This window comes from Schistocerca gregaria, chromosome 5 (genome assembly GCF_023897955.1).
Source record: "Schistocerca gregaria isolate iqSchGreg1 chromosome 5, iqSchGreg1.2, whole genome shotgun sequence".
Taxonomy (NCBI): Eukaryota; Metazoa; Arthropoda; class Insecta; order Orthoptera; family Acrididae; genus Schistocerca; species Schistocerca gregaria.
The window spans coordinates 389822770-389839118 of record NC_064924.1 but is presented as its reverse complement, the minus strand read 5'-3'; the positions used below and the strand labels follow the sequence as shown (position 1 = coordinate 389839118).

General features: G+C 42.9%; 1 protein-coding gene across 1 annotated transcript in view; it reads right to left on the bottom strand.

Annotated features, from left to right (window-relative positions):
* Positions 1-16349, bottom strand: part of LOC126272493 (sex peptide receptor) — a 3488090-nt gene that overhangs the window by 2673214 nt on the left and 798527 nt on the right. The window contains exon 4 of the mRNA XM_049975380.1: positions 10871-10925. The gene's annotated coding sequence lies outside the window, so the exon portion shown is untranslated. The remainder of the gene's footprint in view (positions 1-10870; positions 10926-16349) is intronic.

Sequence of the window (16349 nt, the reverse complement as noted above, 5' to 3'; positions counted from 1 at the left end):
AAGGTATCTAGATCTGAGACAGTATGAACTCTATAAAGAAGTGTTTTAAGCACACTTTTGGTCTGCGACTGGTGATGGCAACTCGATGCCTGCAGGTACAAATCAGTATGAGTGTGCTTCCGATAAACTGAATGCCTTAGGGAACTATCATTCTTCCTTCGAACAAGGACATCCAAAAAAGGCAAACAACCATGTTTCTCTATTTCCATGGTGAACCGGATGTTGCTATGAATGGAGCTGAGGGGATGTAGAAACTCCATTAATTTGTCTTCTTCATGAGGCTACACTATGAAAGTATCATCCACATACCTCCAAGAAACTGTTGGTTTCAAGGCAGCTGATTCAAGGATAATCTGTTACTACGAAAGGCTAGAATTTACAAGATACCGTGCCAATGTAGTATGGCTTACACAAGTCAAACCACACGCACCATGAAAGAACGCTGCTTTGAACATCAACGTTACACCCACCTTTTGCAGCCGGGCAAGTCCACTATTGCTGAGCATTGTATTTCCACTGGACGTTCAATGGAGTATGAGAAAACAATGATTTTGTCCACAGCAACATTTTTCTGGGACTCCAGTATTAAAGAATCCGTAGAAATACGCCTGGCGCAAAATCTGTTGAACCGTGACAGTGGCTACCAGCTGGACAGTGCCTGAAATCCCATCTCATTGAAGACGACAGAGTGCGCCGACGGCCGCGGCAAACAGCAACGCAGAGGGTGACTGAGGTCCGCTATTCCACCAGCGAGGGCGCTGCCGGCGGGCAGTGCGGTTCATCTATCAAGTTTTCGACGCATGCGCAGAATAGTTACAGCGCGCTATATATTGCGGAACGGAGGACGTATTCGCCAGTCACCAAGTGGCGACTGAAGTTTAACGCCGCCAAGAGCCATGCGGTCGTCTTCACTCGGAGACGGCTGCCTCCTGACCTGCCGCCTGTCTCGATCTCGGGAGGCCCCATCCCGTGGTCACCGACCGGCACATACCTCGGTGTGACGCTTGACAGGCATCTCACCTGGCTGCCGCACATCCGCGACATCAGGGGGCGGGCGATTGGGCGTCTCCGGGCGCTCTACCCACTGCTGAACCCCTCATCCACGCTCCCCCCTCGGCATGGCCTGACCGTGTACTTGGCCCTCATCCGGCCGGTACTCGAGTACGCCGCTGTTGTGTGGGGGAATGCCGCTCCAACGCACGTTGCGATGCTCCATCGTGTCCAGAATCGGGCGCTGCGACTCGCTCTACACAAGCCGCCTCGTTACTCCACACGGCTCCTTCATGAGGAAGCTGGCGTCCCGTTGCTGCGGGATCGCTTCAGGCAGTCCGCCAGGATGTTCTATGCCTCTGCGGAACACTCTGGCAGTCGTCTTATACGCGGACTGGGACACCAAGTCCTCCGCACGCCCCCTCGCGTTGGCCTGATCTGCTGCGGGAGTAGTTTCTCCCGCAGCCTCTATGACGCTTTTGACGCAGCGTCCGCCCCCACGCGGCCGCTCCCATAGGCCAATCCTAAGCGTGAGGCCCTACTATAGTTCTAGAGGTCCATACAGGAACAGCAGCTTCGCTGCTTAGCCTGTCTCCCTCCTGGTAGATGTAACCAGAGATTTGCAGTGCAGTGCAGTGCAGTGTAGTATTCGCCAGTCTGCGAAGGCTCACCTGAAGATGACTGGTAACTGCCCAGTTGAAATATCGTGCGAGGTATTGAACGACGAACGCGTGCAAGCGCGAAAGTTGTTTGACAAGAGCTGTTCAGTTTGCTGCACCTGACAACAGGTTGTGCTATTTACCCACCGCGAACAGCCACGTACATGTTTGCGAAGGTAGCTTCAGTATAGTTTTTTAATCATAATGGTGGGAGCAGCAAAATGAACAAAACCAAGGGGAATTAGTAGAAACTAAGAACGGGGAATATGTAGCAGTCACGTAACATATCCCAAGTCCAGCAGAGGAAAAGTTGTGGTGTGTTTATGCAGCGGCTTCAAATAAATCGGTACGTGTCTCGCAATGGAAATGAGTAAAAATTTACTAAAACTCAGGGAACTCTGGTATGTTACAACGTGTTTGTAAATTTGACCATTAGTTTCGTCACTCTCGAAATATTTTGAAAGAGAACAAAAACTTGCTGTGGGAATGTGTGCTAAGTTTTCGAGGCCATTTAGCAGTATTAGACTTTATGAATTTAGCGCAAACATTGACTGACATAGGAAAAATTATGGATCGATGGATATTAAAAACCACATTCTGTTTGTAAATTTGACCATTAGTTTCGTCACTCCCGAAATATTTTGAAAGAGAACAAAAACTTGCTGTGAAAATGTGTGCTAAGGTCTCGAGGCCATTTAGCAGTATTAGGCTTCATGAATTTAGCGCAAACATTGACTGACATAGGAAAAATTATGGATCGATGGATATTAAAAACCACATTCCGGTGGTATGCAACGTAGCGGGAAGAAAGCTTAGTATGGAAAAAAGCTGCTTTTTGCAGACATATACTTTGTAGATGAAAATAATATGAATAACGAACTTCACTTTTGGTAAAATGCATTTGGCGAATTTACAATTAACTATTTTGTTCACTTAGATTGTATTAACCGAACCCGAAATGCACACATTGGAAAATTAATTAAAACTGATTTCACTGGAGTCGTGTTTGACTGGAACACACTAATGTTACAAAAACTGGACTTAAAAAGCCTAACATTAGTTGGAGATGCAGTATTTTAGAAATCTAGAGGCAGTATTGTAGAAAACGTCAGGGTCTTACGTGCAAAGGATCTAGACTTTCCGAGATGGTTTTGCTTATTACATAAAACACGTAACAAGGACGGCCTGACGATGGCTCAAATTCAGAATAGCCAGCACTAGTCGAAATAGGGTGTGTCGCATAGAAAATCATAAGAGATAAATACGCCGAATAAGAAGAAAGGACAAATAAAATCTACCGTTTTCTGACCTGCAGTGTCACAAAATGAATATATTTTTATCGAGACTCTATTTTAGATGTTCTGGTAAAAAAAAAAAAAAAAACTTTTCATCGACTTCAGAACCCTAGCCAAAAATTGAATTAACTGGTGCGCAGCGTAGCACTGCAGAAGACTGGCAAGCCAGCAAGGCTCCTTTAGCCTGTTTGAGCTGCATGCAGTTCGGCTTGGACGGCAGTAAAGCATCCTGCCCGTTCTGCCGATAACGTGCGGCGGCTGTAACAGGCAGACGCGGACAGGTCAAAAGCGAAATGTGTGTGCCTCTGGTATTGTCACTCCGCTGCAGATGACACCTGGCGTTGTTTAAGAGGCGCCACAGTCGCGCTGCCCACAGCACCGGCCTGCAGCGCCAACGGGAGTCCAGATGCGTCGGGACACTGGCGACCTTTGTGTCGGCACACACTCCCCCACCGAGACTGAAGGCTGTGGGAGGGAGGAGAGGGTTGGAGTGGAGGTGGCAGACGGGATGTAGCGAAAAACTCACACTTGTGCATTAGTACCTCACGCAACAGCTGTTCCCACAAATCACCATAAATTAAAAACCAATACTTCATATACTTTGACATTCAGTATTTTTATAAAAATACCTAGACCAAACCCTAAAATTGCTCAGTTACCAAGAGTGCGGAAGGGATTCAAGTTATTTCTGAAAGATTCACACAAACACTACAGCTAGGTTCACAGGGTAAAGCCTAGTTAATACGTCGACACTAGGTTGCAGGCAACTGCGCTACCGGCCACTGCGCATGCGTGTCGCGCGTTTGCCCAACTCGTCGGTGAAACTAAACACTTTCTGCGTGTTCCAACTTTGGCGACGCTAGTTGCATGACTTGTGAGGTTATGCGTGTTCATAGCGTGTAGAGAAACTGAAATATGAAGTGGTGAACGGAGAATGATGTTTTGGGTATCTATGCTTTGCATAGGTGTTTGTGGGAATTCAGTGATGCTGATTACAAAAATAAACAATATATTGCGCAGCTGAGACCGTCATGTGCGATCATAACATAGATGGATTGACAATATCAGAGCTGCAGAGCAAAATTTATTGAGGTAGGAGCAGATATACAACTGAATTAAGAAAAATACAAGCAAGTGTAATTCTAGCTATGGCAATGCTCTCGTCTACAAGACTAAAATCCCATCGTTCTATTTGGCCAACTCTTTGTTAAGAAATATTGTTGACAGGAGGGAAGGCTATACAAATTCAAGAAGCTGCATTCTTTATTCAGTATTCATCTATTCAAAACGTCGCTCCAGTGCCCCACATTCACATATGTTAGATTTTGAAATATTGCCAATGTAAAGATCTCTCTTCAAGAGAGGAGTTTGTGCAAACCATTCTCTTGTTAATGCGGCCTGCTTCGAATAATTACTGCTGTTAATAATTATTACTGTTCATGTAAATAATTATTGGTGTTAATGAAAAAGCGTCATCACCAACTCAAATCGCATCATATAGCATGCACAGTGTTCTCGATTGTAATTCACCCGATGTGATATGTAATTTCAGTTCTGGCGACAGTGCTTCATGCATTACAGTACCTTTATTCCTTATCACATAATTAACTCTATTTAGAAGAAGCGTCACGAGGTCTGGTGATATTCTAAGATAATTAAAAGAACTACTTCGATCTTCCGTTATAAATTATTTCAGCAAGGCTGCTGAGCAACCGATCTGACGTCTTTTCTTCACCCAGTCACGAATCGAAAAACGTTTCTTATTCTTTTCTTATGCAGCGATTCCATGCAACAAGCCTTAACCTCACCACAACTCGTGCGACGTAGAGCTGCCAAAACTTTCATTTCAGACACGACTCAGAGACCGACAGAACGACGAAACTGAAGTGTATACTGGTGTCCCGTGTCTAGTCATAGATAAAACCAATTTCGCGCAACTCAATCCACGCAACGAGTGGCGCAACCCAATGTCGTCGTGTAAACTAGGCTGATCAGTATTTACTGAGGTGCATTGCTTTCAGCAGATGGTTTAACCTGTGTTGTACGTGTTCTGATAATCCCATTAGTTTGGGAGTTTATTATCAACAAGGCGACCGGGGTCACAAATTGTAGAATATGAGCAGATTCAAAAACCCTGGACAAGATATGTTCCATAAATTTGTCGGCACTGTTGCTTATCGCACCAAGAAGATTCATCCTAATCCGATACCATGGATGCAGTGAGATCAGTCATTCAACCTTATAACGCCTCTTCATCTTTTCCTGAGCCAATTTTAGATAACCTCGAGCGTGCTTCCAAATAGCACGGAACTGTGCAGCATCCACCTTGTCCGGGAGCAGTCGTTTAATGACTTTAGATTGGCAAGAGGGAAGTTGGATTTAAAGACAAACAGAAGATTGGCAGGAATTGCCCTGTACGCTCAGTGCACCGCAGTATGAAAGGCGTGACCCAACCACAACTTACAATAGGTCTCTTTTAATCACTCTCATGGAACGCAGTCAAAGCCGCCCGCAAATTTAGGCTCAGACGTTCTTCTAGGGAGAGGTTCGGGTAATATGGCACAGTATTGCTGGGAGCCACGCCCACATCCAAGAAGTAGATTTCAACGCTGTAGCATTATCAGTAATTAAAGCGCTGCCAGAGCTAAAGGTCCCAAATATCCCTTGCAAGCACATGATGATACTTGCGAGGCAATACTACGAGTAGGGACCATTAGCAAAACTTGTAAAAGCATCTACGCAGAAGACGACGCAACGGTTACGCTCACCGGACAGCGCAAAAGGATCCAGGTAATCCACATATAATTTCTGAATAGTTTCACTAACCGTATCAGTTGACAGATTCCCTTGCTGTGTATTTAATGTGGGTTTGCAAATACCGCAAATTTTACACCCCCACATTAATGTCTTAATCCGTCTGCCACCCCTCTCCGAACGAAAATCTCTCTAATCTTCATATGCGTTGTGAAGGCTCCCAAATTATCGCCCGACGATGTTTAGTGACAATGTTTTAACACTAAAGAAACAAAACAAGGCGGCAGTAAGTTCTTCTCACCTCTATTCCCAAGGCCGCAACACAATACACTTCCCTTTAAACACTAAGGCTTAATCACCTCCCCCTTCTCTGTCGTTTTCTTAATGTATTTTTACTTTGAGTCTACATTCTGCTGTGCCGTAATATCTTTGAAGAGCTATGGAAACCCACTAAGTATATTACAATTTTCATTACTTAATGGTCCTAATGAGCTCTCCCCTCGGAGCCTTAATTAAGGTTTTCGTCCGGTGTCATCTCGCTCTATGAGTACACAAGAGGTCAGTCCTATTATACAATTGCAGATAAATAGTATACATGATGAAATCAGATTCAGCAGAAGTAAATAACTTTATGGAATATTAGGATACAACAATAAAGGTGAAGGGATTCAGAGCAAAAATTTGGAATTTTTTGGAAAGTAACATCTGCACACACATTTGTAAGTAACAGATCATACCACGCAGCAACCCATAAAAATGCATACTTTCACGCAATGGTAAGGGAAATAATAAATTTCCAGCTTCAAGAAGAAGAGATTAACAAAGAAATAGCAATCCTTGAAAATTTAGCGAAAGTGAATGATATTGAAGAACAAGTGATTAAATAAATCTACAATAAAAAGCAAAAAATACAGCAAAAGCCAGTCATCAGCGACATTAATAGAGAGGGAGAAATGGTTACACACTAAATCTGTTTTCGCAGTTCTCCCATGTTATGGTAACATTCCAAGCAAAGTAGCGGAAACTTTTAAACATACGAAAGTCAAAATTGCATCTTCAATCAAAAACAATAATGAAAAGACACACAACCCATGAAAGAGAGGCATTAAATAAAGAAAGAACAGATAAATTGGAATGTGACGGTTAGGTAATGATATACCAGGTGTGAAGTATGAAACCGGAATTTCCCTATAGATGGCGCTAGCCGCCAGTGTAGGGCCCGTGAGACCGCGTCTGAAATGCCATGTGCTTCCTGAAACGGCTGACGACGAATGTCAACACACAGTAACCCAAGTGTCCATACATCGGTATCTGTTTCAAACCTTGTGCCTACGAACTACGATTTGCGGACAGCATTGGTTTTCTGATATCATTTGAAGAGTGCTTGTAGAAACTTTCGGCGACCATACTCTTGCAAAACACGGTGTTTCGAGTGGTTCAAGAAACTCAAAATTGGTGATTTTGACGTGAGAAACGACGATCGCGGGACCCCACCGAAAAAGTTTGAAGTGAACGAATTTCAGGCCCTATTGGATGAAGATGGTACTAAGACTAAAAAGGAACTCGCGGAACAATTGAATGTGACGCAAAAATCCGTTTCTCTTCAGTCGAAAGCTATGGAAAAGGTGCAGGAAGCGGGGACAAGTGGTTCCGCATGAATTGAATGAAAGACAGGAAGTAAATCGAAAGACCACTTTTGAAATTCTGCTCGTCAGATAGAAAACAAAGTTGTTTCTCCACCGAATAGTGTCAAGTGATGAAAAATGGATTTATTTTGAGATGCGTCGTAAATCGTGTGAACCCTACATACTATCGACATCCACTGCAAGATCAAATCGCTTTGGAAATAAGACAATGTTCTGTGGTAGGATCAGAAGGGCGTCATCTGGTATGAGCTGCTAAAATCTGGTGAAACCGTTAACACTGTTCGCTACCGACAGCAAATTTACGATTTATATCGAGCATTACCTGAAAAACGACCGGAATACGGAAAAAGCCAACACAAAGATATATTGCTCTATGATAACGCCTCCTCACAAACAGCACAACGGGTCAGGGAAACGATCGAGACGTTCAGTTGTTAAATACTAGGGCATGCACATTATTCGCTGAACAACGCTTCAATCGGTATGAAAATGTACGAAAATGGATCGCTGACCAGTTCGCTTCAAAAGAACTGGTTTTTCGGAGTGGCATTCATAGCCTGCCGAACATGTGGGAGAAATGTATAACTAGCAATGGAGATTATTCTGAATTAAGTTTAGTGCCCGACTAGCAACGGTCGCAGACTGCGCATGCGTTACTGCGTCTAGGCGCAGTAACTTTCAGAGCCTGTGCCCGGTGGAGGGCTCACACACTTTTCTCGTAGGATGGGCCGCACTGCCCTCCTGCGGTCAGAGAAAAAGCTCCCAAGTCACGCTATACAATGATCTTTGGTACTAAATGGTTCGATCCGAGCCAACGACGGCTCAATAACAGACCAGAATGATGAAAGGAATTGATAAATTACATCAGTATGTGGATATAGGTATAATTACCTGTCAGATCTATGGCCAAGATATAAGAGTCAGCATCTATTGTATTGCGGGATGGCTACCAGACAGTGGATATTTTAGGAATTGGTTTTTAACAGATCTACAGACATGTTTTTATAAGACTAGTACATCCCAGTTGAATGCTAGAAAGTGCAAAAGTTGAAGATAACTGTGCAACAACTTTCGAAAGAAAAACTTTATCTATATCGGATGCACAATTTTCGGTTTATTTGCTATTGGCCAATTTCGACTTTTTAATCATTTTCAAGCAATCTATAGAATATCAAACACGAATAGAATGAAATATATAACCTATTAAAGAAAAACTATACAAAAACACACAATTTAATATAGGATAGAGCCTAGTACTTACATTTAGATTCCAATCAATTTACCAACCAACATGTGGAATAACCTATAAACGCTACATGATCTCTCAAAGGCGGTCATATTTGGAGCGGGAACCTATCAACGGTTCTTATTTATATAAAGCAATCTTCTTTTCTGTCTATCGTTCTCTGTTTTTTATTTCAAAATGGCCGAAAGTGAGCAACGACGTCCATCTCCCGATCACATGTCGCAGTTACAGAGTAATTGTGTATGACAGTGAACCGATAATTCCATTTACTTTGTAAAAGCGACAAATAATCTGAAGATGGGTAACATTGACAATCCGGTCACTCTGAAATGGCAAATAGTGGTCGATGGAGAGAAAATAAGCCTATTTTGTACTACGCGATCTGTACAAAAAGAAACTGACCGTTTCCAATATTTGTGGGAGAATCAAGCACAATATACACTCCTGGAAATGGAAAAAAAGGACACATTGACACCGGTGTGTCAGACCCACCATACTTGCTCCGGACACTGCGAGAGGGCTGTACAAGCAATGATCACACGCACGGCACAGCGGACACACCAGGAACCGCGGTGTCGGCCGTCGAATGGCGCTAGCTGCGCAGCTTTTGAGCACCGCCGCCGTCAGTGTCAGCCAGTTTGCCGTGGCATACGGAGCTCCATCGCAGTCTTTAACACTGGTAGCATGCCGCCACAGCGTGGACTTGAACCGTATGTGCAGTTGACGGACTTTGAGCGAGGGCGTATAGTGGGCATGCGGGAGGCCGGGTGGACGTACCGCCGAATTGCTCAACACGTGGGGCGTGAGGTCTCCACAGTACATCGATGTTGTCGCCAGTGGTCGGCGGAAGGTGCACGTGCCCGTCGACCTGGGACCGGACCGCAGCGACGCACGGATGCAAGCCAAGACCGTAGGATCCTACGCAGTGCCGTAGGGGACCGCACCGCCACTTCCCAGCAAATTAGGGACACTGTTGCTCCTGGGGTATCGGCGAGGACCATTCGCAACCGGCTCCATGAAGCTGGGCTACGGTCCCGCACACCGTTAGGCCGTCTTCCGCTCACGCCCCAACATCGTGCAACCCGCCTCCAGTGGTGTCGCGACAGGCGTGAATGGAGGGACGAATGGAGACGTGTCGTCTTCAGCGATGAGAGTCGCTTCTGCCTTGGTGCCAATGATGGTCGTATGCGTGTTTGGCGCCGTGCAGGTGAGCGCCACAATCAGGACTGCATACGACCGAGGCACACAGGGCCAACACCCGGCATCATGGTGTGGGGAGCGATCTCCTACACTGGCAGTACACCTCTAGTGATCGTCGAGGGGACACTGAATAGTGCACAGTACATCCAAACCGTCATCGAACCCATCGTTCTACCATTCCTAGACCGGCAAGGGAACTTGCTGTTCCAACAGGACAATGCACGTCCGCATGTATCCCGTGCCACCCAACGTGCTCTAGAAGGTGTAAGTCAACTACCCTGGCCAGCAAGATCTCCGGATCTGTCCCCCATTGAGCATGTTTGGGACTGGATGAAGTGTCGTCTCACGGGGTCTGCACATCCAGCACGAACGCTGGTCCAACTGAGGCGCCAAGTGGAAATGGCATGGCAAGCCATTCCACAGGACTACATCCAGCATCTCTACGATCGTCTCCATGGGAGAATAGCAGCCTGCATTGCTGCGAAATGTGGATATACACTGTACTAGTGCCGACATTGTGCGTGCTCTGTTGCCTGTGTCTATGTGCCTGTGGTTCTGTCAGTGTGATCATGTGATGTATCTGACCCCAGGAATGTGTCAATAAAGTTTCCCCTTCCTGGGACAATGAATTCACGGTGTTCTTATTTCAATTTCCAGGAGTGTAATTTAAACAGAGGCACGTATTTAACAGCCAAATATTGAGAGTCCACATCACTTCACGCACGAACGTCAGCTTATTCTCGAGATATGCCCACATGCAGATCGAAGAACAAAACATCTGACTCATCGTTTGTATTAATAATGAATACATATGCATGCATAAATAGTTGTCTGTTCAGGGGGTAAGTAACGGGGATAATTAGATGCACTGTATGTTGGATTTCGTGCAGTCGAATCAGAAATTTCCTGTAGTTTTGCCCAGTGTACCAGGTGTAGAAGCATGAAACCGGAATTTGGTTGCAATAATTACATGTCCGTTGTTTCAAACCGATAAACAATATTTTATTCAAAACGACTCTAGTATTATATAAATAAACATTTAAATAGTGTAAAAAATTTTGTGCAAATATTTCAACTTACAGTCTGCTGGATCAGGCAAAGAATGTCTCGGTTGACTTACGTCAGACGGGGATATCTGCAACAGACATAATTGATTTTACAGCTTAAGTTATGTTACTCGTAGCATATTTAACGTCTCGAGCTACAGGTTTTGCCATTCAGCAATCTCCTAAATATCTATGTTCAATAAACTTAAGATGTCAGTTACTCACTTGAGTCTATTTAAGCACGGTGCCACCTTGAATCATCAGATTCACGCTTGCAAGATTCTTTCGTTAGCAGGTCACACTATAAAAGTAGTTGGTGAAAAGTGGTACTTTGTTGCATATAAAAATAATAGAATAATTCTGCACTCAATAATTGCCAAGAAATGCTGTACATCTATCTTCAGACATCACAAACTTCTACTTCTTTCAAACGAACCAGGCGTACACCTTTGACAACTTGAAGAAAGTGTCCAATAACATATGACTATAACTGCCGGAGAAGCAGCCTTGAAACAATGTCGCAGTTATAGTCATATGTTAATGGACACTTTCTATGAGTTGTCAAGGGCGTACGCCTGGTTGGTCAGGAAGGAGTTGAAGTTTGTGATGTCTGAAGATGGTTGTAATCCCAAAACGCGTAACATGTTGTAATAAAAGAGTCAGTAGAACATCTCATGACTTTATTGCGATTGTACAGCATTGGTTGCCAATTGTTAACATAAAAATGATCGCAGGCCTCAGATGGGATTTTATGTTCTGTAAATCAGATCTGCATTCACTGCAGAAAATTACCTTGACTTCAATACCACACTTACATCATATTGCTTGTCTTGAATATTATACTCTTTTCTTTCATTTCGCTCAAACTACTACTATAATTGCTGATGTGTGAACACATTTAGTGATTAATAGACTGTGTTTAAATCAAACTATCGGATGAACCGAGCATGAAAAATATTTTACTGATAAACAGTTTTTCCCGTAATCCAGAGCAATCCGACTGCAAACGCTTTATCGTTAATGGAAACTAGGGTATTGTTTGTTTATTTCCAAGAGAAGCACCAATTCCGTTTCGAATAAATAATGACGACCATGGAAATAAATAGAGCGTGGCGATTTGGAATAAAACTTTCGTTTGTTTGTGTAACACATGAAATCGTTTACAGTTCAGTGCGTCGCATCGGTTTACTGAGAGATGATAACACACAGCTCTTTGTTTGGCAATGACGAGGGCCCGTCTGGTACTGAACGTAGGAAAGGACTGTATACACACTGTTTGCCACGTCACTAGTGTCCTGTAAGTCTGTACGACAAATTACTATAAACTGAAATGTACCTTTTAATCTGGAATTGGATGATCATTTTTTCTGAACGTATGGCAGAGTAGAATTGCATACAGAATCTGGCCTGCGTTGTACAGAGGAAGAAGATTCAACGCTCGAGTTCTACCTCAGCACGCAATTTCAGTGTAACAGGACTTCGTAACAGTCCGCTGTCCAGCGATTTCTAGAGACACAGTCGCCGTTTATCCGCTTTAAACTAAAACATTTATGTATAAATACTGAGCATTAATAAAATTTTCTGTAGTCTCTGTCAAGTGGTAACGGCTTGCAAAGCCCAAAGTGGCCAGATTTTTGAGACCGTTGCCGGTCTTTTGTACGAGTGCCTCATTTGCATAAGAAACAGCGATCCTTCCTCACAACTTGAACACTTCCGATGACATGTCCTGATCCCCATCCTTTAGGCCAATGAACGCTAGATACATTTCTTAGACAAAGTCTGAGACTAAAAGGCAAAGGTCCCGAGTTCGAGTCTCGGTCGGGCACACAGTTTTAATCTGCCAGGAAGTTTCATATCAGCGCACACTCCGCTGCAGAGTGAAAATCTCATTCTGGAAACATCCCCCAGGCTGTGGCTAAGCCATGTCTCCGCAGTATCCTTTCTTTCAGGAGTGCTAGTTCTGCAAGGTTCGCAGAAGAGCTTCTGTAAAGTTTGGAAGGTTGGAGACGGATACTGGCAGAAGTAAAGCTGTGAGTACCGGACGTGAGTCGTGCTTCGGTAGCTCAGTTGGTAGAGCACTTGCCCGCGAAAGGCAAAGTTCCCGAGTTCGAGTCTCGGTCGGGCACACAGTTTTAATCTGCCAGGAAGTTTCATATCAGCGCACACTCCGCTGCAGAGTGAAAATCTCATTCTGGAAAGTCTGAGACTGTCCGCTGCTGCTTTTGCAGTACATGTTTGCCACAAATGTATCAGAGTGGTAGCTGTGTGACAGAACCAGTCAGCAGTCGATTTATTTCTCGCTGCTGACGTTAGATGCTTTATAAACTCATGAAACAATTTAACAAACATGAGAAAGATTCTGCACGATTCCACGTAACACACAAAAAATGTTGGATAAAAAACTATCAGGGATTATGTATAGAAAATAGTAAGAAAAATAAACTAACGAAAAAGACCAGGGCAAGGAATAAGATGATGAATTATACCAAGGAGAGATTATTGCACTGGAGTATAATGGAAAGACAAGGTTACCCTAAACATTTAATATAAGTGGTAAGATGTTTGTATTTAAATAACGAAATTTGAATTAATACAGGCAAAGAGAGAACTTAACCAATAGCACTTAACAAAGGAAATGACAAAGGTGCTGTCTCTCACCCTTCTTATATAATATGTACATTGACGACATTGTTAGACAATGGAAACAAGAAGTTAACCCAGGAATAATATTAGTTCTCAGAAATACACATTTAAACTCTACACTCCCAGCTGATGACAAAATAATTTTACAAAGTACAGAGGATAATTTACAATTAACTCTACATCGTTTGGACTCAAAACATAATTTCTACAACTTGAAAATATCAGAAAATAGAACAAACTTTATTGCTTATAAAAATAAATAAAAAAATAAAAAATAAAAAAAATAAAAAAATAAAATAAAAAAATAAATCGCTAAAACAATGCTAAATGGGAAATAAGTTTGGCAGCTAGCTCACTTTCAGCTATTAGGGTGTGATGTAAGTTACATAGTGAGTCTCGTAAGACGTAACACATCTTTTATTTCATGAATGGTTTTCGGGAAACGTTAGAGCCTCGAGGGGCACATTTTCTCTTTTTCTTTTTTTGTTTAGTTAATATTTTTACCACTGGTATGAGGAGATATTGAAGCAGATACTTTTTTTAGAAAATGGTTCCTTATACTTGTTATAACTGCATTAGGTAGCTCTTGAGAAGACAATTACTGTAATAGAGCGTTTGTTAATATTGACGTTGAAACTTGTCGTAAGAAATTCGAAAAACGTCCTATAATGTAGATTATAGTGGCTGGAAACGGCATTTGCGGTGCATATACTGCCAAGCAGGCGTCTCGACCAGGCTGCGTCGCTGTGTACCTTAATGTAGGCCTGCACTACGAAAATAAAGCTTGATTTCCCCTTCAGTCAACTTAATACCTAGATGCAGGTTCACCTACTAATGTTCCATGTGTAAATATGACATCTAGCGTATCACAAAGGGCTTAGGAAAATTATTTCTAATTTGTGTGTCCTCTCAGATTTACGTGATCTGAAACACAGAAATCAAGTGTTCATTCTTTCAAAATAAAGAAGTCGTATACGCCACGAAAGCAACTACTGTATTAAATATCCAAATGTCAGTAGGAAGATTAGACGTGCCTTTTCCTGTATGCGGCTGTGTGGTTCTTACCGTTAGAGCTAAGATACATGCTGTCGGACAACTGTCTCTACCTACATTGCTCTAAATTATATCATATTGGATACATTCGTTGAACTAAACATCTTATTAAAAATACTTTGGTGGCCTCTTGTACATCCCAAAATAAATATTCTTCTTCACGAAACGTCGTTTCACGCTGAATGTAAGCGCATAATGACAGGGCCATCTGCTGCGTGCGACAAACGCTGTCGACTTATTTGAGACTGAAATGCAATTTCGTACACATGTAAATGAAATAAACAATTTGCTAACAATGACTTGGTAACCACTCAACTCATATAACATAAATTTTGTCTTCCAAAAAATTACTTTTTCCTTTACTTAAGCATGAGTTTATACTGTTCACCATGGACTGAAAGGCACATTTGCAATCGCCGTTCGAAAGAACGATGAGCAGATGTAATTACAGTGGATGATATGGTAGATTATGCACTGGCGATTAGACGACATATATCTTTTGGTGTCATAGGCCGCATCTTTGAATACTCCATAAAGAAAGAACTCAAGAAGAGTCAGATCGGGAGACTAGAGTGCCATTTGACAACAGAATTTCGTCCCATCCAACGTCCAGGAAAGTTCTCATTGAGTATTTGCGTTGCAACATCTGACTAGTGGGCTGGACAACCGTGTGTTGCAGCCACAAACACTGACGAATATCCAGTCGTACCTCTGCTAGAAGAACTGACAGAATGTTTGTCGGGAAGTATGCGAATGGAAGTCTATTTAGAACGTCTGATATAAAGTAAGGTACCACTATGTAATTTTTTTATGACACCACACCATACGTTTACGTTTCACGGCGGTTGATGTTGCACCCGACGAAGCCAGTGTAGATTTTCGGCTGCTCATTAGTGCATTTATGAAAAATTATATACAGCGTGGTTAGTAAACGTTGCTTCATGGATAAACGAATAGCAATCTCTCATATGTTCAAAGGCAGAACGATAAAATTCTTTACAACATTCGAAAACACGGTATTCTAGTGCGTGACAGATAATAGGAACGAAAATCCTGTTGATACAGGATGTGAATGACACTCGTCTGTCTGAGTCCACATTCCTTGGCAGTGTATCTCGGATCATTGTATGGATTCATTAGCGTCGCAGCCGGAGCAGCTTCTTCGTGTTTTCTGTAAGTTGCACTCTTCCATCTTGTACTCTTTTTGAGGGTCAAGCAGCCTGTCCACACGAGATCATTAATAATTCTTGCAGTCGCGTGGAGCGTCGGATACTGGCCATCGGGACACATAGCCCTGTACCACTGTATTCTTTTTACGGCGTTTGTTTTACATTCGCGGTATACAAGTAGTATATCCAACTTCTCATCACTGCACACAACGAATGTTGATGTACTCGTAGAAATGAGTGGCCTGCATTGCAGACAAGTAAATAGGCAATCAGGCGTTTGCACCGCTAATGCCGGATCAAGCCACCATACTCCCAAATTCTAGGACATTTCTTGATTTCTTTACGACAGGTTTCAACGTCAACATTAACAAACGCTGCATCGCTGTAATTGTCTTCTCCAGATCTATTGAAAGCAGTTACGAAAAGTATACCGTTACGTTTAAAAAAAAGTTTTTGCTTCAATATCTCCACTGGTATGTGCAAGTTTTCACATAATAAAAGGGGTGTTACGAAATACAAGACTCACCGTGTGTGTGTTACATCTCCACAAAGTGATGGAGACCTATGCTCACATCCGGAAGTGAGACCTGGACAATAGCTAAGAAAGACAAAGGAACGATACAGTCCGCTGAAATGAAACTTTTAAGG